Consider the following 25,817-nt stretch of genomic DNA (forward strand, 5'->3'; position numbering starts at 1 on the left):
ACAAGATTACAAATGATTTGAGGGAGTCAATGGGAAAAACAGAGGGGGGCTTTAATTAGGGAGCAGGGAGAGAGATAAATACAGAAGAAGGAGGAAGGCTGGTAAAACAACAGTAAGATTGTCTAAAGAAACTCATAAGGAATCATACTATTAACTATCTAGAGTTGTTGGTCACTACGAAGTAATACATGTAGTCATTGCATAAATATACATATATACTTTTAATAATAGTTTTCCATCTGATAATGTCCCCTGCAAGAGCCATAGACTAACAAAAGTCCAAACACCAATATTAAGAAGCCCTTCCTGACTTGTTGGTCAGAGTTGCCCAAGAGAATTCCTGAAATTATAAGCTATTACTACTGCCTTGTTGCCTCCTAGGGATGGGAATCAAGTCCCTGTTGCTGAGGCCACCATGCATTTTAGATACAGGACCCACATGCATTTTGGAACTGACCTGAAAGCCTCCTCTTTGAGGACTAACTAGCTCTCATGGTACCAGGAGGTACTATGCAAGCTACCAAGGGAGGAAGCAAACAACAGTCCTACACAGCTATGATACACATGGACCACAATACGACCAGTGTGACATGATGAGCCTAAGGGTGCAATATTGTCATGCATTTCTTCATAGTGACCAACAACTCTCCAATTAGTCTTAAGGATCATTCAATAACGGGGAAACTATTCCTGGTACTGGGAATTTAGCCAATTACCCAGGGCTAGTGAAGTCACGGATCTTGGAGGAAAACTTACAACTACCACTTTACTAAACCAGCATACTTCCTAACTACATTTTAAATATTTATTCTTATACCCACAGGTAAGTGTAGTTCTCACCCCTCATCAAAGAAAATTCCCTTTGCAACAGATGGAAAACATTACAGAAAACTACAACTGATTAACACACAGGGAACAAGAAATCCTGTGGTTCCCAGTTCCAATTGATTTAAGGTTCAGGAATCATTGCAAAAGAGAGGTTGGGCAAAGACTGTAAGATCCAGAGGGGGAAGTTTGTGGTGTGATTGTGTCTCCTGGAAATGGCTATCTAAACAAGACAGAAACAATGGGCATGCCAACACGCAAGGCAGAAAACTCAGGAGGCCTCGACCATTGACAGAGCTACAGGGTTGACAGAGCTACAGGGCAAAGCTGAGAGTGGAGAAATGGTCTTCCCTGGGGAAGAGGTTTTATTATAATTTCAAAAGTTAACGAGAGAGAGAGAGAGAGAGAGAGAGAGAGAGAGAGAGAGAGAGAGAGAGAGAGAGAGAGAGAACAGGGACTCACACAACAGCTTCTTCTGTCAAGAAGCTGCAGGATGTTTCCTCCTCAGTGTTGTAGGCCTGGTGTCCACAACAGTCTCCTTTAGTCATATGTTGCCATGCACTTATTCTCAGCCTGTCTGATATTCTTTGAATCTAACTGGAGTCTTTCTTGATGTTTTATATATTGCTACATATGTAGATTTATATCTTCTTTTCTAGATGTCTAGCTTTTCTTGATTCTTGTTTTCTTTTGAGCCAATCATATTTTATTTATATAATTTTTAGTTGTGCTATTTATTCAAAACTTCTTATCTTTTCAAGTGTTGCCCCTGAAGCTCATCGTCATAAAGTGGCTTTATCTTACTACTTTTTCACTACCCAGATGCTGTGGGCTCTTTTGAGACTTCAAACAAAATCATTCGCCTACATGCCTAGGCTTCTGCTGACTTACATCTTAACTTCAGTAGGGACAAAGTAACAGTGTGCCTCTTTTACAGAATTTGTTGCATCCACACAGTGGTGTGTGCTCCCTTCCCCCTTTTCTTTTTGTGTATCTTGGTCTTTGTCTTCCTCTCTTTCCTGGCCTTATTCCTTCTCTGACTGCCATTAAATTCACTGTTCATTCTCCAAGTGCTACTTTATCATGAGGTTGGCACTCTTGGGAAGACCAGTAAAGGTAGACCAGAACAATAATACTTTAAAAGCGCAGATTTAAAAAGAAACCAATTATAAGGAAACAAGACAAACAACTTTAAAATGTAATTTATTGTAAGTGTGTGGTTTTCTTGAAACCTCCTAATGACAGTATTGTGGAAATGTTTGATTCACTATGGTTTACAGCTCCTGCTGGTTCTAGCTAGGGATTAACAACAACAACAACAAAAAGGTGGCTCTCCAAGTTTTTTCCAAAAGTTTAGATTCTCTAAGTGCTCAGATGGACTTTAAGACTGCCAGTTGACTTGTTTTTAATTTGAAGATTTCATACATTAGTACAAATACATTTGCATTATTTTCAACCTCTTCCTCATCCAGTTCTTGACTTCATGCTTCATGACCACTTCTTCCACACATATATAATTTATCCTCCTGAGTTCAGTTCATGACCTGTTATTTGCATTCATTTGGGGTTTATCACTGAAGAAAAAGAAGAACAAATAAGCCCAAATCCAGTAGATAGGATTAATGAAATAATAGATACAAAACAATATGAAGAATCAATGAATCTAGATCTGCTTTTTAAAACAATAACAACAACAGAAGGATTTACAGACCCTTAATTGGATTAACCAAAAGAGGAGACCCAAATGCATAAAATTAGATATGAATAGGGAAGCATAACAAGACATACTAAGAAATTCAGAAAAAAAAATCATAAGGAATCCTTTAAAACTATACTCAATTAAATTTAAAAAATCTAAAAGAAATAAACATTTCTAGACACATCCAAATCACCACAATTAAACCAAGAAGAGATCAATGACTTTAAGACTCATAACAAATACAAAAAAATCTCCTGACTAAAAAAAGCCCAGGTCCAGATGAATTCACAGCTAAATTCTATAAGACATTTAGAGAACCACAACCAATACTTCTCAAAATATCACCCCAAATTAGAACCATAAGGAACACCAAAACACACACTGAAAAGAAGCCAGCACATTCAACAAATGATGCTGAGAAAACTGGATGTCCATATGTAAAAAAAAGGAATTAGACCCCTATTTATCACCATGCAGAAAAGTCAGCTCTAAATGGATTAAAGGCCTCTGTGTGAAACATAAACTATGAAACTACTAAAAGAAAAGATAGAGAGTACCCTACAAAATATGGGGACAGGAAAGGTCTTTCTGAATAGAATTCCATTTGTGCAGGAATCAGTCCCCAAAACTGACTCATCCCCAGCCCTCAGATCTGCTCTTAGACATTCAGAGGCCCTCAAGTGACAACAAAACCCATGGTTTTCCATGGGAAATGGAATCAGTAGGAATATTTGAACAATGTTATGGGATTCTTCCTAATTGGTACTGTGATAGAAGTAACTGCAAGGTTACTCTCTGATCTGATGTGTTCTTGTCTCCATAAGTTGAGTTAGAAATATAGTAAGTAGACTATGAGCAGGTTGAAGTTCTGATTTGTTTTATTTTTTTCTTTTTCTTTTTTTTTTTTTTTTGGTTTTTTCGAGACAGGGTTTCTCTGCGTAGCTTTGCGCCTTTCCTGGAGCTCACTTGGTAGCCCAGGCTGGCCTCGAACTCACAGCGATCCGCCTGGCTCTGCCTCCCGAGTGCTGGGATTAAAGGCGTGCGCCACCACCGCCCGGCTTATTTTTTTCTTATAGAAACATTTAATTCAGAGACTATGGTTGGAAAAGAAGGGCTTTCACAGAACACCAGATACAGTCAGGGAAATCGTGGTTCTTTTGCTATGATTACTTAATCAGGGGCCACACATCTGTCCCATTTACTTCTTATTTACTCAGCGATGTGTTGAACTTCCACCATGTTCCAGGCACTATACCCCTCAAGCTCTTGCTCCTGAAGAAACATATTTTCAGCTCTCCAAGATCTTCAAACCCATGAGCTAGAGCAGTGGCCTCTGACATCTGTGCTTCAGGCATCCAGCTCTTCCACCAGCTCATGCCCCACTAGTACTCATCTGCCCAAAACCAACAGGCAACAATGCTGTGTTGTCCAATATTTCCAACATATTCAGTGATACAAAGATATGGAACTAAAATATGAACAATCATTAAGAGAAGAAATAGAGATCATAGAAAGCAAAGGTAGTGAAGAAAATAGTAACAGTGAAATATAATCATGGCATTAAATAAGCCAAGAAATATAGGAAAGAAAACCAAATTTGGGAAAATAGAAAATATATACTAACATTGCTGATTTAAGTACAGCTTGTCAGTTATTTTATTAAAATAGAATTGATACAAACAATGAAAAACAGTCATTGAGGATGGGAAAAAGCACAGCCAGCAGGTGTATACTATTTACAAAAAGCACACAGGCCTCAAGGCCAAGGTTGAAATGGAGGCTAGCAAGGTTGGAGTTTTAAGATGTACCTGAGAGAATCCTTATCTATCTGTCAGAATTAGGCAAAGTAAGCTTTCAAAGGAGAAGGCATCAAAGGGCTGCTTCATTAACAACAGCAGTGCTTTATCACAAATGTAGTTTGTGATATCAACACCTCATAATAACATTCAAAAACTTAGCTACATATCCTAAAAAAATTGTGTGCTAAAAAGAAAAACGTAATTTCAATATAAAAATTCTAATATCTTCTTAATATATTATCACTTGAAAATAAAGGAGATCACAGGCTTGAATCATGTCTTAAAATCAACCTGTCTACTACACTGTACCCACAAACTGGAGTGGTATTTTTATTCATTTGCACATTGAACATTTAAATACATACAGTACACTATGTAAGAAAGGCCAAAAATATCTTTCAAATGACTGTAATATGAGTTTGTTCTATGACTACAAAGGAACTAAGATCAAAATAAAATTTCAAATGTTAACTATTAAACTTCATGTATTTAGATATTAAAGATCAATTTCTAAATAACCCATGGACAATTGGACAATTACATCACAAATTAGTAGATGATTTGAACTCAATATGAACATCATAGCCTTCATATCAAAATTTACCAGTTATCATTAAGTCATGCCTTGAAGAAAATTTACAGTCTTCAAGTCCTAATTACAAAAAGAAAAGGCTAAAAAATTCATGAAGCAAACATCTGTCTCTGGCAGTTAGGAAAGGAAGAATAAATTAAGCCAATAACTAGATGAAAGGATGGAACAAAGAAGAGAACATAAATTAGTTAAATAGCAAATCAAACGTAGTAAGTGGATCAAAGGGAAAGCATACACCCTGTGGAGCATGCATAGCACATGTGAGAAAGGCAGAGGGCTCTCTCCCCCTTCCAGAAGTGGCAGACGTTAAACTAGAGGAAGGTGGTTAGTCACTAGGCATGTTCCTTGAGACTGAATCCCTCATAATCTCTTCTGGAGATTTTGCAAGTTACTTGTTATTTTCATCTATTTTTGAAATTTCATTTGTGTATGTATGTATGTATGTATGTATTATGTATGTGTGTGTATGTATGTATACACACACACAAGTGTTTATGTAGATATGTATATATGTGTGTGTGCATGCAGGTACAAGTGCATGTATGTGTAGAGGCCAGGTATCTTTCCCAATCATTCTCCACCTAATTTTTTTGAGAAAATAACCTGGGGACCCATGAGTTCCTATAGCCTGGCTACCCTGGGAGCACCAGGGATCCACCAGTCTCTGACGTGTGACTTGGATTTTTATGTGAGTGGTGGGATCTTCATCTTTCACAGCAGAAATTTACTAACTGGGTCATCTCTCTAGCCCCACAAACTACCTTTTAAGGAAAGTAAGACCCCTATTATCTGTGCTCTGAGTCTTGGTTAAAAGTGAAATGCATCTTTATTTTATTTTTTGTTCCTCTGGGCTTGAACTCATGACAAGTCTCCTGCTTCAGACTTCCATGCTGAGATTACTGGTGTGTATCACTACTTCTAGCAAAGTTTATCTGATTTTTAATGGTTATCTTTAGAACCATCTCCTGAGGCTGCTGTATCAGAGACAGAAATATGTTTTCTCACAATTCTGGGAAGCTGGAATCAGGACTGGATATCTACAAAGCACTCCCTCTGAAGTTGGATACATACACTGAGCTCCTGGACACTCCTACTATCTCAGGTGCCTTCTGGGATTCTGGGTACATTGTTCCACATTCCACTTTCATGGTTACATGATAGTCTTAGCTTAGTTATCACAGGGCTGTCTTTACATAAGGACACTAGGATGACCTCATCTTAATGAATTGTTCTTATATGTGATCTAGACAACACTCCTTGATTTTAGGGCTTATCAACAAGAATAATAATGCCTCCTCTGTGGGCTCATATATTAGAATACTCAATAATCAGGGAATGGCACTGTTTGAGAAGGATTAGGAGATACGGTCTTGTTGAAGACTGAGTGTGGGCCTGGAGGTTTCAAAAACTCTCACCTAGTTCTCTGTCTCTGTCTGTCTGTCTCTGTCTCTGTCTCTATCTCTGTCTCTCTCCGTTTCTCTCTTCCTCCACCCTCCTCTCTCTCTCTCTCTCTCTCTCTCTCTCTCTCTCTCTCTCTCTCTCTCTCTCTCTCTCTCTCTCTCACACACACACACACACACACACACACACACACACACACACTATGGATTAGGATGTAACACTCAGCTACTGCTCCAGCACCATAAGGACTCCATGTTCTTGTCATGATGATCATGGACTAAGCTTCTGAAACTGTAAACAACTCCCCAATTAGATGCTTTCTTTTATAAGAGTTGCCTTGGTCGTGGTGTCTCTTCACAGCAATAGAACAGTGGCTAACACAGGTTCTAGTCAAAATTAGGTATTGCTTAGTAGTTTCATTGTAAGCATGATTTTCTTTTGTCAGAAAAGGAAGGAGATGGTCTCTGGCAGTCTGAGATGGAAAAGTGGGCACTAGAACTTACTGGACCTGGGAACAGCTTTATCGATTAGAACAACAATAGCTTCAATTTTCCAAATCACTGGGATGGATTTTCCATTTCAGTGGTTACAATTTTCCAAATGGCTGAATTTACTCAAAACTGACAATTTTAAGGCCTCTTGATAACTGCTGATTCCTAGTTTGAAAATGTATTTTATTTTGAAAGTATTATTAAGTGATGATTTAGTTTCTTTTATTTAATCAACTGATAGAGTTCAAATCCTGTGTTCATCTAACTATCATTTCAAAGATTGGCATTCAGATGAAACAGGCTTCTGTTGTCTTTGCTTGCAGGGGTGGAATCAATGCTCTTTCCACGACCTAGAACTAATTCAGTGTGTGTGTGTGTGTGTGTGTGTGTGTGTGTGTGTGTGTGTGTGTGTGTGTAAAAGTTAAAGATCAACACTGAGTATCTTCTTTATCTTACCCTTTGAGATAGGATCTCTCATTGAACCTAGAGATCACTGACATTGCAGTCCAACAGCAAGGGAGGTCAAGAAAGGAGCTCAAGTCAAGAATCTAGAGTCAGGGACTGAAGCAGAGACCATGAAGGAATCCTTCTAGCTGGCTTGCTCCCATGACTTGCTCAGCTTGCTTTCTTATACAATCCAGGGCCACCTGCTCAGGAATGGTATGGTACACAGTGGGCTGAACCCTCCAACATTAGTCACTAATCAAGAAAATGTCCTCACAGACATGCTCATAGGTCAGTATGATACAGGCAATATCTCAACTGAAGTTGCCACTTCCCAGGTGACCCTGTTTCATGTCCTGCTGACAAACACTAACCCATAACAGTCTTAAGAACATAAACACAGGATGAGAGGTTGAGGGTTCCTTATCTGCTACTATTATCATCCATTTCCATTTAAAAGTCCTTCAGAAACCATCAGTCTTTCTTTTTCTACAGGCTTCCTGGAAACCAGTAGCTTGACCTATATTGGGAATATGGCCACCATGGAAGTGGCAATTGAGAGGACTAATCTCTTACCCTAGGTAGTGGAATGTGACCTTCACATAGTCTTATAAATCAAGTTTCTCTGTCCCACCCCATTCCCACAGCTGCTTCCAAATAATCACTCAGAGGCTTATATTGATTATAAATGCTTTGCCAATGGCTCAGGCTTATTACTAACTAGCTCTTATATTTAAATTAACTCATTTCTATTAATCTATGCATAACTCATCCTATTAATCTATGCATCACCATGTGGCCATGGCTTACCAGTCCTTTTGCATCTTGCTCCTTGGGTGGCTCTGGCTTGCATCTGCCTGACTCTGCCGTCTTCATCCCAGTTATTAGCTTGATTTTTCCACCTAACCTTATCTTGCCTGTCTTTTGGTCAAAACAGCTTTATTATCAACCAGTGAGAGCAACACACATTCACAGCATACACAAGGACCATCTCATGGTGTAATTTTGCATCCAAGATCGGAAGGACCAAGGTGTTGGACACACTACCAACAGCATCCCACAGTCCTTTTCTTCCAGGTCCCCTGGGTCTGTGCAGAGAACGGTTTTTGATCAGTGTGTTCACAGTTTACTGAGAACTGAGTCACAGTTCTTGTTTGTGCTGCGAATGTTCCTTATGTGCTGATTTCTTCTGTCTATTAAGCCTTCAACCCTTGCATACATCTTCATAGTTACATTAACTAGCATAGTATGGGCACATGAAAAAAATCCCCAGTATTTGTTAAATATGAACAGATAGACTTTCTTTCTCTCCCATATTTTGCTAAGACGGTTTCTTAAATACTATTAAATTAAAGAAAACAAACGTATTCAAATGTTTAGAAAAATCCAGAACTTAAATGATGTATTATTTTGTCACATATTTTTGAAGTGTCTTTGGTGTCTGGGAACTGTGAGACCAGATTCAAAGTTTTTTATGGGGTGATTTGATCATACCTGGCAGGGGTGAGACCTTCACCAGAGGGAGGAGCAGTACACTAGAGTGTGGAGGACCTGGGCCCTGTAGACCTTGCCTGGATTACCCTCCCAAGGATTTGAACACTCATATTTTTTCCAGAAAAATAGCCTGGAAAAGAAGCTGGGCTTTCATGTCCTTTGTAAGAAAGACAGGCCAAGACTGCTTGATACACTGCCCATCTTCTCATTGGGACAAAATCTGCAGTGGAAGATATATTCACTTCAACTCTCCTCACAAGTTGCTAGTGTCACTAAGGGTTCTGTACATCTTCACCACAAGGTGATTTTTCTACCTGTTCCATTTCAGCATTCATGGAATATGCTGGCTAAATTTTACCTGATCATACTGCTTTGGGCTGGAGTAGTTCTCCAGTATGTGAAACTCAGAGCCCAGCTTGCAGGGGCTTTGGGGAAGGGATCAGGTTAAATGAGGTCATGAGTCTGAAGACCTGATGATGATGCCCTGAGGAGAGAAGACCAGATAACCCATTCTCTCCACCATACAAGGACAGAACAGAGAGGCAGCTACCTACAGACCAAGAAGAGAGACCACTACCAGATTTTACCATCACACACCTTGTCTCAGGCTTCTAGATTGCAGACCTGGAAAAGGATAAACTTTACTGTTAAGCTGCCAGTCTGTGGTAATTTGATCTGAAACACAGCCTGGATCACTGATACAGCTACTTATCTTTGGGTAACACTTTAATTTGTTATACATACTATTGCAGGAGTATAATTGAATTCTTTATATCGCATTTGTCTTTATGTAAATATTGCTATTATTGATATAATAAATATATTCTCTATTTTCCCCTTTAGGAACCCAAGATATTTGAAGAAAAAATTGGAAATACAGATTTTTAAAAATCTATAGAAGGGCTAGGGAGATACTTCAGTTGCATGATGACCTGAATTTGATCCCCAGAACCACATAAAAATTCTGAGTATGATGGTGTGTACTTATAATCGGAATCCTAAGGAGGATCCCTTGGGAATTGCTGGACAACCAGTCTGGTCTAATTAATGAGATCTAGGCCAGCAAGAAGCACTATCTCAAAAGAGATGGAAAGTATTTTTGAGGATATCTCCAAATGCACATAAACATATGCATACTTGCACACACATGTTCACCTGCACACACAAACATAAGCATATATGTGTATAAACACTTGCATAGAAACTATAGAAAGGTTCCACAAGGTTTCATTGCATAGGTAACCTATTTGTGTTAAAAGTGCTCTCTTACTTTCTTCTTGTGTGTGAGTATGTTACCGGCATAGGCATAACACATATGTAACAGGAGTGGCAGAATACATTGTAATTGACTCTGCTATGTTTTCTCAGTATCAATACATTAAACATGTATCCATATAATTGTATGTTACATCACTTTAATTACTTTATAATGCTCTCTTTTGGGGTGTGGCATGAGATATTTAACTCTCTTTCTATCATTGGTACCGTAGTTGTCATCAACTTGGCTTAGCCTTTAGCTGCTAAGATATCTGGTCAAATGTTATCCCAGATGCATTAGTTACTTCTCTATTTCTATGATCAAACACCATGGCCAGGGCTACTTATATAAGACAGAGTTTCCTTGGGCTTATGGTTCAAGAGGGATAAGAGTACACCATGACAGGGAATTGTGGTGGCAGGTGGCAGGCAGTAGGCATGGTGGCATGAAAGCTGAAGGCTCCTATCTCAAACTGCAAGCAGAAACAGAGAAATCACATTGGGAATGATAAGAGTCTTCAAGCTCTCAAAGCCCATGCACTGCGAAATACTTCTCAAAAAGGCCATATTTCCTAAGCCTTCCAAATAGTGGCTCCTGCTATGGGATGATCTTTCTGTATGCTGTAAATGTGTGTTGCTCTCATTGGTTGATAATAAAGTTGTTTTGGCCAATAGCCAGGTAGGATAAGGTTAGGCAGAAAAAAATCAAGCTGAGGACTGGGATGAAGAGGCTTGGTGGAGTCAAGAAGGACTGGTGGAGTCAAGCAGACACAAGCAAACCACCCAAGAAGCAAGATGCTAAAGGAGCAGTAAGCCACAGGACATGTGGTAATGCATAGACTAATAGACATGGATTAATTTAAATGTAAGAGTTAGTTAGTAATAAGCCTGAGCCATCGGCCAAACATTTATAATTAATATAAGCTTCCAAGTGATTATTTGGAAGTGGCTGTGGGACTGGATGAGACAGAGAAAAGCCTCCATTTACAGCTCCAACTGGGGACCAAGTATTCAAATGCCTGAGACTATGGTATGTGTGTGTGGTGGGGGGATGCCATTCAAACCACCATACCAGGGGTTCTGGGAGGCTGGCTATGAGTGACATCAACCCTGGAATCTGTCACCCCACTATTATCCCCCCTAATGCTGATGACCTTATCCATTGGGTTCAAGGCCTTTACAGAAAGAAAAAACTGGCCCTTCCTACACAGGAGGGCATTCTGTTGCCTCAGACAAGCTGTAGCATCTACCTCCCAGGCTTTGGGCTAGCTTATCCCAAAAGTCTTGTGACTTGTCAAGTTGTCTTAGTGATACGAGCCAATATTTTAGAGTAAGTTTCCACAAATAGACACACACACATAATATTTATGTAATTCTCTCTCCAGTTACATATTTACAATACTTATATAAAATTTCTTTCTAAATATATAGACAGATACTAATCTCTTTCTATATAGATAGGTACAGATAGACATTCAATTCATCACCTCATTATTTCTGTTTATCTGTGATCTTTGACTAAAATATTAAAACATTTCCAGTCATTTTGAAATTTAAAAGGCACTGCAGAGAGAATCTCTCTTGCCTTGGGTGGGATTCCTAGCAGTGAGATTGATGGTTCATGCTGAGTATGTTTGGAGGTTGGAGACAGAAGGCCATACTCTGAGTAGAGATGACATCTACTTCTCCTCCAGCCCCTCTAGATCTCTGCTCCTCATGTTGCCGCTGGGTCTCTGGAGTGTTCTTACTATCTCAAACATGTAGAGAAACACTGAGTTTTATTTTCACTTTTTATTTGTCAGCCTTAAGTTGAGATGGAGATTGCTCTCATTTATTAATTGGTCATTGTTTCTATCTATGTTGGGTCATATCCTGTGCACAGCATTCATTTCCTGTGGGCATACTACTCATATGAGTCTTAGTTCAAGTATCTCAGTGGGAATGTTTTGCCACAATCCCAGTGTAGGTCACAAAAGCTCCCAGTGGAATCCCTCTTAGCATACTCTATCCATTTTTGTTCTGCCCTCTTTCAAATGGAACTTCTCTGATCTCTCCTTACCTCTTTGTGTCTATTTTAATAATTATTTATAAATATTAATCTCTATATTATGAAACCTGAAAGAAGAACCTTTTATTTTTCTTATCCATCACGCTAAATAAAGTGATCTGCATGGTAAGGGCTCAGACACACTTGTTGCAGGAATAAACAAAACCTGCTCTAAAACGCAAGAAGGAGACGTGTAGAACTAAAGATAAATAAGAAAGATACTTACTTTTGAAGAGATATCTATAGAGATAGGACTACTTTAAAATGGAGTTGTTATTTCACTTTGAATAAATTTATCCTTGACAGAATAACATCTTATTTGTTACCACATTTTAAATAACGTGTGAGCCAAAAATACAGCTCCCAGGAGGTTTGTCTGAAAAATATCAAAGGCAGACACAGGGTATGTTTCAATGTCTTTTCTGGTGTGACTTCTATACTGCTGGTGACAGCTAAAGCAGAGAAGTTTTGGTTCTATGGAAATATTTTGTGTAGCTAGAGTTTTCCTGCCTTGCCCACAGTCAGGATAAATCTTTGTCACCCGCCAGTCCCACAGCCGCTCAGACCCAACCAAGTAAACACACAGACTTATATTCCTTACAAACTGTATGGCAGTGGCAGGCTTCTCACTAACTGTTCTTATAGCTTAAATTAATCCATTTCCATAAATCTATACCTTGCCATGTGGCTCGTGGCTTACCGGCATCTTCACATTCTGCTTGTCCTGGCGGGGGCTGGCAGTGTCTCTTTCTGCCTTCCTGTTCTTTCTTTTCTCCTCTCTGTTAGTCCCGCCTATACTTCCTGCCTGGCCACTGGCCAATCAGTGTTTTATTTATTGACCAATCAGGGCAACACATTTGCCATACAGAACATCCCACAGCAATTTTGTTTATATTTGTTTCTTGCTATGTTTTCCTCCCATAGAACTCAGTGATGACGCATGAACATCTGCTGGCCAGCTGTGCAGGCTCTGTGCCTCTGTTTCCCCATTAGTGCCACCTCAGTTGTGACTTTCCTACTCTGAGATTGCCAACTGTCATATGGCCAGACAAATTGTCAGAATAACTAGTCTGGTATCCAGAATCATGGGAAATTCAGCAGAGTACCCAGTGTCAGTATCTTGGCTTACTTCAAGAGAAATTTATGAAAATTATTTTTTTCCATGAGACTCCACAGGCTCTGTAGCAAGATTCCCTAGGCACCAAGTCTCAGAGAAGACTTAATTAGTAAATTAATTTCTCTCTGTTTCTTATTTGTCTTCTTTTTTTTTTTTTTTTTTTTTTTTTTTTTTGGTTTTTCGAGACAGGGTTTCTCTGCGTAGCTTTGCGCCTTTCCTGGAGCTCACTTGGTAGCCCAGGCTGGCCTCGAACTCACAGAGATCCGCCTAGCTCTGCCTCCCGAGTGCTGGGATTAAAGGCGTGTGCCACCACCGCCCGGCTCTTATTTGTCTTCTTATTTTACTTTCCTTGAATCACCTCTAATTCTGATTTTGAGTATTTCTACCCTAGTCCAGCCTTTCTCAAAACAAAACAAAACAAAACAAAACAAAACAAAACAAAAACAAAAAAAAAACCCCTACTGTCCTTTGCTTTGTTTATGCCATTGATAAGTACATTTGAGTTTTGTTGCAAAAATAAAAGCCATGTAATAGTTACATGTTAATAAATCTTTAGTTATTGGAAACTGGAGCAAAGAAGAAGAAACTTTTTTTTTTTCAGGAAGGAGGCAAATGCTCTGCTACTGAGCTTTGGCCCTGAGCCTGAGAATATACGTCTTAATTAGCAAGGCCCCATGATGGGGTGCAAGTAGCAGATCATAAGTGAACTAAAATTCCAGGAGATGCCAATGTCTAAGATAAAGAGATATACCAAGTGATAAACGGCAGCACTGAGACTGAGCAGTCTCAGCTTGTCCCTGATTCCAGACTCTGTGGAAGCAGTACCGCAAACAGACTCAGGAGGAGCTTGCATTGGTCTCAATTGGACATCCCTTTGCTCTGCTGAGAAAGTATATAAAATCCCTCAGATCATTGTTTACAGTAGTAACTTAAGTAAGACACTTTACCCTTTGAAATGACCTAGAGAACATTAGCAAATATATTTCTAAGCAAAAGGCTCTTTTTAAAATTAGTTTAAAATTTAGAACTTAAAAAAAAAGGAAATAAATGCCTGAGTGTTTCAAGCAAAATCTGCATGGTTGATACAAAAACCACTGTCTGTTAGTTTTTAATATTTTCCAAACTTTCTAATAACTATGAATCCAGCATAGTCTGAGTAAGCCATTTTTATGCAACTGAGTGACTGTATCAAAGTCAATCACTGTGTTGTACAACGTGGTCAGAGAAGATTCCTTATAGAACAGGGAGGAAACTTCCTTCCTAGTTTGAGTTCTCTTCCACATATTTTGCACAGTGCCTAGCAGGTATAGCATCTAGATGTCCAGCTTTTAGTAGGTCCCTTTACCTACTGCTAAGAGGGAGTCCACTGGGAGCTTTTGCAACCTGCACTGTGACCCTGCCCTCTTCTCCCACATTCCAAATTCTTAAGCCCTCCTGGTGATATTACTTTGCATTTGAGCAGAGCTTGTACTTTTTAAATTTGAAGTTTTACTTCATTCACTCTTCATAATTCTTCCAAGTGGATGGCAGAACCATCTCATTTGCAGAGATGACAAAGCTAAGCGTTAGAGATCCCATGCAACTTGGTTCCAATAGCTTACCTCCTAATGCTTGGTCCTGGATATTAATATATGACAGCCATATGTCTAATCAATACTACCTCCATATCTTACCTGAGATGACAGATTATATCTGCTCTCTAGGGTTTTTCATTTCTGGGGATGATGTCCATCTTGAAGAAAGTAGACTTCACAATTCACATGCAAAGCATCAGATTCCACATCTTTAGTTTTCTATCCTTAGTCAAGATTTCTCACCAGTTGGACTCACTGAGCATCAGCTCCTATAGTTCTTAACATAGACTCAAATTAAAATATGCACCACAGTTCAGAGTTGAGTGGGTGGACGAGATGCCCATTGTTTCTGCATGGCATTAACGAGAACCAAGAAATCTTGAAAGAGGGTATTCAGGCAGATATGAGCTGTTGACCAGTTTAGATATCACTGTGAGCTCTGCAGCATTGCCCATGGAGTTCCTAGAAGAGTGATATGCAAGTTTGTTATCATGCAATGAAGCAGTATTTCAGCAGAGACTGTTGGAGCCCTGTCCTCAGAGCATGGTGGTCTTTTTGCTGAGTAAAATAAACAGAAAGTGAACAGTGGTGAAAAAATCACCACTTAACTATAGCTGGAATTGGTTGCATGGCCTCAGGCCATCCACACTTGGAAAATGTGACAGAGCTCATGGTTCAGGGTCTCAGTTGACCTGGTTCTCACTTTCCACTGATGGTCTGTAAGCCCAAATGACTATGAGCTACTTGAACTTCAAATTTTACTAACTCTCTGCTGTCTTCAAATAAAGGGATGAAATATAAAACAAATTCTTCTCCTTTTGTAAAGTTAAGCTCCTTAAATACTAAGTTCCCAAATCTTCTAACCTCTACTGTCTCCTCCTGGTGGGCCCACAGGCAGGACAGAGGACTATGTATTCAGGGCAAACTTTGCTTTCTTACAGGATTCCCACCATACCTAGAGGCTCCTATAAAGGCTTTTTGCAAAGAGAAGGACAGATGAACCATGTTCCACCTTGCTTTGTTGTCCTCACAGTGAAGGTTCTCATGGGGATTTGGGGGTCTCTGTGAATACACTTCTGTAATGTCCACTCTTACCAGACTGAGGTGAAAGGAGACATTGAGACATCACAATTGCAATATGATATGGTCAACAACTATGCCTTGGTGTTGGAGAAGCAGGAAGGTGTAGAGCTGCAGAATGGGTGTCTTCACCAGCTCAGGGGTACAAGACCTACTGAGAGACTCCCATGTAGAGTTCCTAAGGCCCTGCTAACATGCAACTTTTCGTGCTACAGTTTATGGTTTCTTGGTACTCATGAGCATCACCAAGGTGGAGAGAAGCACAGTTTAACTAAGGACTTTAAACTTTAATTTGTGCTCTTCTGTGCAGAGGCCAACAAGTCAGCCCAATAACGCTAGCTTTTGTGTCATCTGAACAGAAACATATGCAGGAAAGATCCCAGGATCCCTGGAAACAGAATCTATGATTCATACATGAAGGTCTGCGGGTGTTTCCAGGACCTATCTGTGCAAAGATTAGGATGGGAGAGGACATGGCAGCATTCGTTTTCAGCCCACAGGCCAGGCAAAGAACTACCCAACTGCCCTGCAGCTCTTCATTCAAGTGCCAGCTCCTTGCTTGAGGGCCTCCATTTCAACCGAGACAACATTGTTTTCATCAATCATCTGCACAAAACATTGATAAATCAGGTGGATGGAGAAAAGAGAAAAATATCAGATTTGGCCCTCCTAATAGGCAGCTAGTCTTTCTCAGGAGCTCAGAGTTCCTTCTGCTCCAATTTAAACTCATAAGTGAGATGTCAACTACAGTGCCAGGCTTCCAGTGAAGTTAGGAAAGACATACAGAGAGAATAGATTTTCTTGATGTCAAAGTCAGAAGCATCAAATACCTTGCCTTCTACAACTTTGCAAGCTGGCTTTGGTACATAAGGGGGAACCGGTATTCACCTCCCCTCTGATATCCCACCTTAGATCCATTCAGCTGGGAGGCAGCTCCTGTCTAGCTGGTCTGAATGCTGCCTGTACTTCCTGTTGATAGGAGGCGGGTTGATGTACACTTTTTTTTTTTTTTAGCAAGAAACACCCCAGAAACTCATGTAATGTATAATTTCCTGAGGTACAATCTCTTGCTAGTGTCCCAAGAAGCTACTGTAACCAGTTTGCACTCTGGTGTGGATTATAGCTCTCACTCATTTTCTGGTTGCATTTGGGCTTGCCAAGCCTGGTGGAACTTGAACTACATCACATGGTGGAAATATTCCTCCATGGCCATTGGTTGTAGCAGCAACACTTGCCTCTCATGGGCAGAACTTGATTCAGGGTTTAGGTCTGTCTTATCCTGCCAGTGCTAGAGCTTTGCGCTATTTTCTCTGTTCATGTAACTTGTTCCATTTTCTTTCTTGTGATATTCATGCCCAGCAATCTGTTTCTTAATGGATTCCAGAGATCTGCTTTCTAATGAAGTCCAGAAATTTGTTTCCTAGTGAATTCGTGTGAATCTTCTCTAACATAGTTGGATTTAGACTTAAGAATGTATTAGGGTCACCTGAAATCTTCTTTTGCTCAGGTCTCTTGTCTTACCTACCATGCTCTTATTTGGGAGGTATGGAAGGTTCAAAATCAGTTGATCAGAGAAGTTGAATTCTGTAACATCTGTTCTGTATGCCCAAGAGTGAAAGGATATCTGTGGGCATCCTCCATGAGTTCCAGGGGATCCATCCACAGCTCAGCAAGGTTTCTCCTGGGCTTCTCCATACACCACTGATGAACCTTATCCCCAAATAGTTCTTACCTCGGAACTCCTTTCCAGATGTTCATAATACATACTCTTACAAAATCTGACTTTTATGCAATTTCAATCCTTCTTGCTTTTGTTGGTCTGTAAGTAAATATTAGTGAAATCAGCTGTTAATTTAGCCACAAATCTTTTATAGAGTGACAGTCTATCTAGTTCAGGTAGATAGTACAAAATTAATCTCTATATTGAACAGAGCAGAAGCAGAATACTCTAAACATGTGTCAGAGGCTCTCAGAGTCAATGGTAAAGAAGTTACCTGCCTTCTGTCATTCCTCCCACATCCAATCTCTCTTGTCTATCTGTAGGACTACTTCTTGTCAGGCTGACTGGAAGCTTGCTCTGCTTTCAGGCTCTTATAGACTGGCCATCTCTAGGATGATGCATCTATCTTTAGCTGACCTTGGTTTTTGATGTTGGCATATGCTGAGTGTCTCTGGCAAGTTCTTTGCCTGCTGTGCTGCTGAGAAGACCAGACAGAGCAGGTACAGGAAGGCAGAGGTAATGTCTCCAGAGCAGTGGTGGGGAGACTTCGTATCACTGATCATTCATGGTTCTTCGTGAAGCCTGAGAAATAAGACCAGGGAGCCCTGACTGTGTTAGTGCTGTGATGAGCCCCACCAGGGCAGAGACACTTCTGATCCCAATGTTCATCAAGAGTTCTTCTGATCCCAATGTTCTGCTGTCTTCTGAGAGACTTAACACATTGTCATAGGCAGCTAACCCCAGAGGACATAATCATAGCATATTTCCAGTGGCCTTAGAGCCAAAGGCACAACCTGACAAAATTACCCGAGTCACACCTTACCCTGAGAAGATGGTCTCCTCTCATAAGCTGGCTATGTGTTAGCCTGTGTGTTTGCATATGTGTACAGATGTACATGCAGGATGAATGTTTATGTAAAACCTAAAGGTTCAGTGAACTTTTGGGAATTTTGGAGAGATAGCTTAACTCAGTGGACTAGAAGACAATGTCAACATGTTTAATACAAACATATGCCAATTAGATAACTCCATAAGCCAAAAAGTGTGATTCAAACACTAGAATGATAAATAATTCTACTTGTTGGTATCAGAGCTACCATAAAACAGCTCTATGGCAATGTTTCGAAGAGCAGAGATAAAGGATAAATAGAATTGTGATTGTTTCCTTCTAAAAAGCAGCATTGTTGGACTTCTTGGATAGGCATTAGCAACAGGAGCAGAAGAGGATTTTCAGACTGAAAGAGATGTCAGCATGGTTTGGCAGTGCCAAATCAACACCACTGGACTGATTACCTAAATGCTTACCCACCCATCCCACCAAAGCCTTTTCTGTGTCTCCCGGGTCCCTCAGTGGGAACTTTCTTATATTCAACAAGTCTATTCTGACCACTATTTCTGTGCTCACCTATGATGAGCTTTTTGCTTGTTGTCTTTCAGATACTAAATAAAGGTGTCACTGTATTTTCAGCAAGACCATTGCAGAAGCCAAAAACAAACAGCCTTGAAACTCTCTTTGAAATTCCAGAAGGTATCTTAGTTCAGTTACACCCTTAGGTACCTTGTCAAAACACATAAATTGACCAAATTGCTTCATCATGAGCTCAAGTGGAAAAAGTTCAGGTTTTGACAGTTGAGAGATACATTAAAAAATTAACCAATTCTTATAGTTCTTCGACATATAACACCTGGAAATGACAACTCTGTGATAAGTAAAATAGGAAGAGGACACAACACAAGTAAGCAGAGACTCTACCCCAGAGTGATGTGTGTCAGGCACTGACCTACTGTGTCCCATGCTAAACTGTCTCCAGCAACACTGCAATGCCTCACAGAAGGGCAGGATTAAGGTCATTGATGGTTCTGGAATATGATAGGAAAAGATTGGCTGCCAGCCAAGTATGAGAACTGGGACTTCCAACTGGGGAAATGTGTTCAAGGTGAGCAAAGACATACTACTGATAGATGTTGAGGCAATGACCCTTCCACACACAGATGGATTCTATTCTCAGAATTCATGCCGTTTCAAAAGAAGAAGCTGAATTATGAGGGTCAGTGTGCCTCTTTACTCTCCAGAGCCTCCAGGGTTAGAAGAATGGACCAGTGTCACAGAGTCCCACATCTTACCTGGGGTGTCCCTGCTGTGCAGCAGCAAAACTGGAAGCTAATGCTGCCTGATACTGCATATTATGGAGGTATGTTCTCTGGTTCCTGGGCTTCATATTGTGACCAAATAACCCACATGAAGCAACTGAAGGAAGAAAGGGTTTATTTTGACTTACAGTCAAGCAGATATATCCCATCATGGTGGGAAGGCATGTGGAAGGAGCTTCGAGGCCATGTTGTACCTACAGTGAGGAATCAGAGAAAAATAAATATTGGTTCTCTTTCTCCTTTTTATTCAGTTTGAAACCCTCAAACCATGAAGTAGTGCCACCCGCAGTTTGGGAAGGATCTTCGCACTTCAATTAACTAATCCAGACAATCTTTCACAGACATGCCTAGAGGCTTGTCTCGAGATCCTGTCGAACTGGCATTATTAACCATCTCAGAATATGACATATATAACATATCCAGAGTGAGGCAAGGGAAAGAAAATCACTTCTGATCCAGGAGTGGAGCTAGGGAGAGTGTGGGCTACATGTGGATGTGAGAAGAGCATTGCCAATAGAAGACCACTGCCAAGCTCCCAGGACAGACTCACCTATGACAGAGCACAAAGTAGAAAACCTCAGCTTCCTTCCTTTGACAGCTGAGAGGCATCATAATGCCCCAAACCTGGGCAATAAGCCCACATCAAGGACACTTAGCTTTGACCGTGATACAACCTTGAAGATTTTAAAGGCCAGTAGATACTCTGTGCTGTAACCTACATTATTTTCCAACTTTTGGAAGTCAAAGGTAACATCTGTTATCTGTGCTGTCCCCTGTGAGAGGTCACTAAGGCTCTTCTGTTCAAAGGACAATTATACTAATTTTCTAGATTTCCTAGGATGATGACCTAGGCTTTCAGGCTAGAGATCCCCTGGAATGTGTGTGCACAAGGGGCTGCATCTTTAAAAGGATCCAACATTAACCAAAAGTGCTGTCCAGGGATCCCTGAACATCCTCAATGTGAACAGTGGCTTTTAAAAGACGGGTGACTCACAACAGGCAAATGACGTGCAGCATATATTTGGTGTCTCTTTCTGTTGATTTAGGGTATTTTGTCTTTATCAGTGGATCTTCACTCTCCTTTGGCCCTTTGGGCACCTCCAGAATCTAGTTAGGGTCCAAGTACCTTTATGGTTCCCCATACCACACTTTTCATACAGACTTGGGGGATGGGCACATTCTATATGGTTGAGTACTATACTCCCTACCCCAAACCCCATTTTCTCTCAACTGATGACCATTATGAGCCAAACTGCCACCTGGTACCTTATGTTGGAATCTTTGATATAGTACCTCAGAATGTAATTAGACTGTAAACAGGATCTTTATCAATGTTAATAAGAGGGAGATAGCTTGGTCTCTATTCCAAACAACTTTTTGTCTTTATCCAAAGGGATGGGGCATGCTGGCAGGCTGACAGAAGAGGCACAGGAGAGTAGCACCCACAAACCTGACCTGAAGTAGATGCTTTCTTCTTGAACTCAAAGGGACCCAGCCCTGTTGACCCCTTGACTTCAAACTGAAATATTCCATTGACTCCTTGAGTGTTGCCTTTTATGATGTGAGTCAGCAAACTAAATTCCCCTCTGATGCAAGCTATCTTTCCTCAAATCCTAGCATTTGATCTGTTCTGTTTATTTGATACCTGGGAGTTGACCTTAGAATAAGAGCCTTTATTAGAGCTTTGGTGCAGAGTTGAATCTTAAAAAAACAAATTAGAGCCAACTTGGGATGTCCAGGCAGGGCTAGTGAATATCTGTCTATCTATCTATCTGTCTGTCTCTCTGTCTATCTGTCTATTGGCCTATCTATCATCTATCTGTCTGTCTATGTTTGTCTATCTGTCTTTCTGCCTATCTATCTATCATCTATTATCTCTCAATTATCTATCATCAATCTATCATATATCTATCTATCATCTGTCTATCTATCAATCATCTATCTATCTATCTATCTATCTACCATCATCATCATCATCATCATCATCTATCTATCTGTCATTTATCTATCATGGTTTATCTATACTGTCAATTCCATCTGGAATCAAAGTAAGACATGTGCCTCTTGAAAAGTCTATGGAGGAATTTACACATAAGATTAACTGATGGAGAAGACCTTCCCCCACAGTAGGAAACACTTTCTAGCAGTAGCCAAAACTTTTAAGGTCCAAGGGGAAAACAGTGCTGCTGTGCTTATCTGCCTGCTTTTACTTCTTTCTGATAAGTGCATCTATTCTGCTATTGCTACCACTTCTGTGTTTACTGACATTGGAACCAAGCTTCTCCCAATGTGAACTAAAACCAAACAGCTCTCTAGAAATTCATCAAGCCTACAGCACCAGATGAGAATTGCTGAAGTGTCTAGCTTCAAAGACTGAGCAGCTCTCAGGTTCTTGTCCTCTCTAGAGTTGAGGATCATTTTTGGACTAAACATTAGGTACATTTATCTAATAGGTTTCTTTTCATAATACATATTTATTCTATTGGTTTGGTTTTTCTAGAGAACCCAAATTATTTATTTATCAACTACCATCTATCTTCTATCTATCTATCATCTATCTATCTATCTATCTATCTATCTATCTATCTATCTATCTATCTATCTATCTACCTACCTATCTATCTATCTATTATCTATCTATCTATCTATCTATCACCTATCTATCTATCTATCTATCTATCTATCTATCTATCTATTATCTATATATCTATCTATTATCTATATATCTTCTATCTATCTATCATCCATCTATCTATATCTATCATCTTCCTACTTATCATCTACCTATCTGAAAATGTTTAGCATTGGCAAAGTGACTTTTATGCTCTGATCACACAGTCTTTAAGGGATGTGAGGACTGATTTGAAAGCTCTTCTTGTTTAGCAATATACCTGATTAACTTGGACAACTAGGATTGTATCTCTAAAGTGCTATGATGCATCCATTGATAGTGTAAGCACATGTAGCACACAGATGCTTCTAAGATATGGAGGTGAACAGGAATAGCTTCCTGTACTATATGGTACCCTGTAGTAACTGTAAATTGTTTGTTCTCCTGGAAGGACTGTGGGTCTTCAGAGCCTGGGTGAGCTTTGATCTTGACATTTCTTATTGGATCTGGTACCCCTGTACTCTTAGCATATTTTAGAGTTAGAGTCATTTAAAACATACCAAAATATACATTTTCAGGAAAAGTATCCATGCTAATCACAAAGTCCTCTGTAAACATTACATTCCTACTATTATTTTTTTTTCAAAAAAACCCGTTTGTTATTAAAAAAATAGTAAGTAAATCCCTGTATCTGAGGCCGGGCGGTGGTGGCGCACGCCTTTAATCCCAGCACTCGGGAGGCAGAGCCAGGCGGATCTCCGTGAGTTCGAGGCCAGCCTGGGCTACCAAGTGAGCTCCAGGAAAGGCGCAAAGCTACGCAGAGAAACCCTGTCTCGAAAAAACCAAAAAAAAAAAAAAAAAAAAAAAAAAAAAAAAAAAAAAAAAAAATCCCTGTATCTGTGGATCTTGCTCAGCCTTGATGCAGGGGAGAGGGGCTTGGTCCTGCCTCAACTGACTGTACCAGGCTTTGCTGACTCCCCATGGGAGGCCTTACACTTTTGGAGGAGGGGATAGAGTGTGGAAAGGTAAGGGTGAGTGGAGGGAGCTGGGTGGGAGCAGGATGAGGGATGGGAGGGGATCTGTGGTTGATATGAAGAATGAGTGGGAAAATGTCTTTAAAAAAACAAAAAATAACAAGTAAAGAACAATGCCCATTTTCCATACTCCCAATGCTAACTGTTGATAGACAAGCCACCAAATGGTTGGTTGACATAGTGTGGATACCACCATTTTAACTGAGGTGCTTCACTTCCCTCACTGACAATTTAAACCCTGCCTGCCCATAAGCAGTGTGGGAGGCCAACAAGATTCTAAGATAACCATCTGTCTGGTCCATTGGAAGAATCTTGATGGCAATCAGGGAGCCATTTACCCTATCATTTCCACTGTACCTAGGAACCTGTGGGGCAGAGATATTTTGGAGGATATGGATATTGTCCTAACTACAGATGACGGCCTTTTTTGATGGCATTGAGGTCCATGAAAAAGTGAGTGACCCTGTACAAGATCCACACCCCTGATTCTAAGGGCCACTGTCTCCATAAGATTCACTGAAATTGAGCTCCCTGACCCCATTTCATTGATGTGGCTCTCAGATTAAGATGTATGGGTGGAACAATAGCCTATAATTGAGCCCAAGCTGTCAATCCTAAAGGAATTAGTTGCAGAACAGCTAAAGATGGGACACATAGAACCATCCACAGTAAACATGACACCCCCATATTTATTATCCCTAAGAAATCAGGACACTACCACCTCCTGCAGGATCTTCATGTAGTTAATAAACTAATGGAAAAAATGGGGTCTATACAGCCAGGCCTCCCCCACCCCAGCACTATTCCTCCGTCTTATTATATTTTAGTTTTAGATATTAAAGATTGTTTTTTTTTTTTCAAATTCTTCTGATGCCACAGGATTGAGATCATTTTGCCTTTACTATGTGCGAACCTATTATGTGTAAACCAGCTAAGAGGTATCAGTGGGCTGTTTTGCTCCAAGGAATAAAGAATAGCCCCGTATTGTGTGCCAGATGTTGCTGGATCCTAACAGCTCCTTCAGGGGAGAAGGTGAGAAGGTGTGGCGTCAATGACACAGACATAAGGAGTCTGCTCTTTGCCTTTCACTGTGTCATTGATGCTGCACCTTCTCACCCCTCCCCTGTGGGAGCCATTAGAATCCAGCAACAGAAAATCACATACCAAAGTTAACCAGATCCATAGACTATATAGCTCAATGAATTTCTACACAACTGGAGTAGCCATTCAGAAAAGACACTGTGGAACTTCACATTGGATTTTATATTTTCACTATTGAACATATTTTTATTCACTTGCTCACCACAAAAAAAAAATGGCAGAGTTAGAACTAGAAAAACATTTACTTTATGTCCTCTTTTGTAACTCGTATTCTTTGTCTGCATTTTGTCCTTCCACTAATACTTAGCATTTCTTATTCTTTTTCTACATATGCTGAAAATACATGTATATTTATTAAAAAATATATATATACACACACACATATATGTATATATATACATATATATATATATATATGCTACTGAATAGATAAGAGAGAAAACATTTGTTTTTCTTTCTGAGATTCTGTGACTTTGTTTAATGTTTTTTATTGGCAGTTTTATTTTTTGGCAATTCTGGATATCAGCCCATTATCTGAAGCAAATATGGTAAAGATTTATCTCATCTGTAGTGTATCCATTTGCCCTGCTGGTGGTTTCATGCAATCCCAACTGTTTATATGTGGGGCTAGGTTCTCTGCTATTGGTGCTCTGTTCAGAAAATTCTTTCCTACCCTAATACCTAGAAGAGTATCACCTCTTTCTCCTTCTAGAAATTACAATGTTTCCATTTTTAAATTAAGGTCTCTTACTTTTGTATAAGGTGAAGGATAAGAATCCAATTCCATTCTTCTGCAGGGAGAAATACAGTTTTGTCAGAATCATTGTTGAACAGGCCTTTTATTCAACATATATTTTTCCTCTTTTGTCATTAAGTGGGCATAGTTTTGTCACTTTATTTCAGGGTCCTCTATTCCATTTTATTGGACTTCTTGTCTATTTTTAGATGAGTGCCAGGCTGTCTTTATTACTACAGTTCTATAGTAGAATTTGGTCAGGCATTGTAACACCTCTGGTTGTTTTCTTACTCCTTAGGATTGCATTGACTGTTTGTGTTCTTTTGTGGTTTCATGTGAATTGGTGCATTGTTTTTGTAAATAAAAAACCCTGTAAAATATGTTATCAAAATTTTGATAGTTTAGTCATTTTCCACAACATTAATTTTTGCCAGTCCAGGAGAACAGAATGTCTAGAATCTTCTGTGATTTTCTTTTTCAGTTTTGAAGTTTTCATTGTAGAGGTTTTTCACTCTTTACTTAGATATATAACCCTGAGTTATTTGATTGGAATATTTTTTCTATTTTCTTTCTCTGAGAGTACATTGTTGGGATAAATTAAGGCTACTCTTTTTTGTATCTTGAAACTTTATTGTGTTTGTTGA

This window comes from Peromyscus maniculatus, chromosome 22, assembly GCF_049852395.1.
Source record: "Peromyscus maniculatus bairdii isolate BWxNUB_F1_BW_parent chromosome 22, HU_Pman_BW_mat_3.1, whole genome shotgun sequence".
Lineage (NCBI taxonomy): Eukaryota > Metazoa > Chordata > Mammalia > Rodentia > Cricetidae > Peromyscus > Peromyscus maniculatus.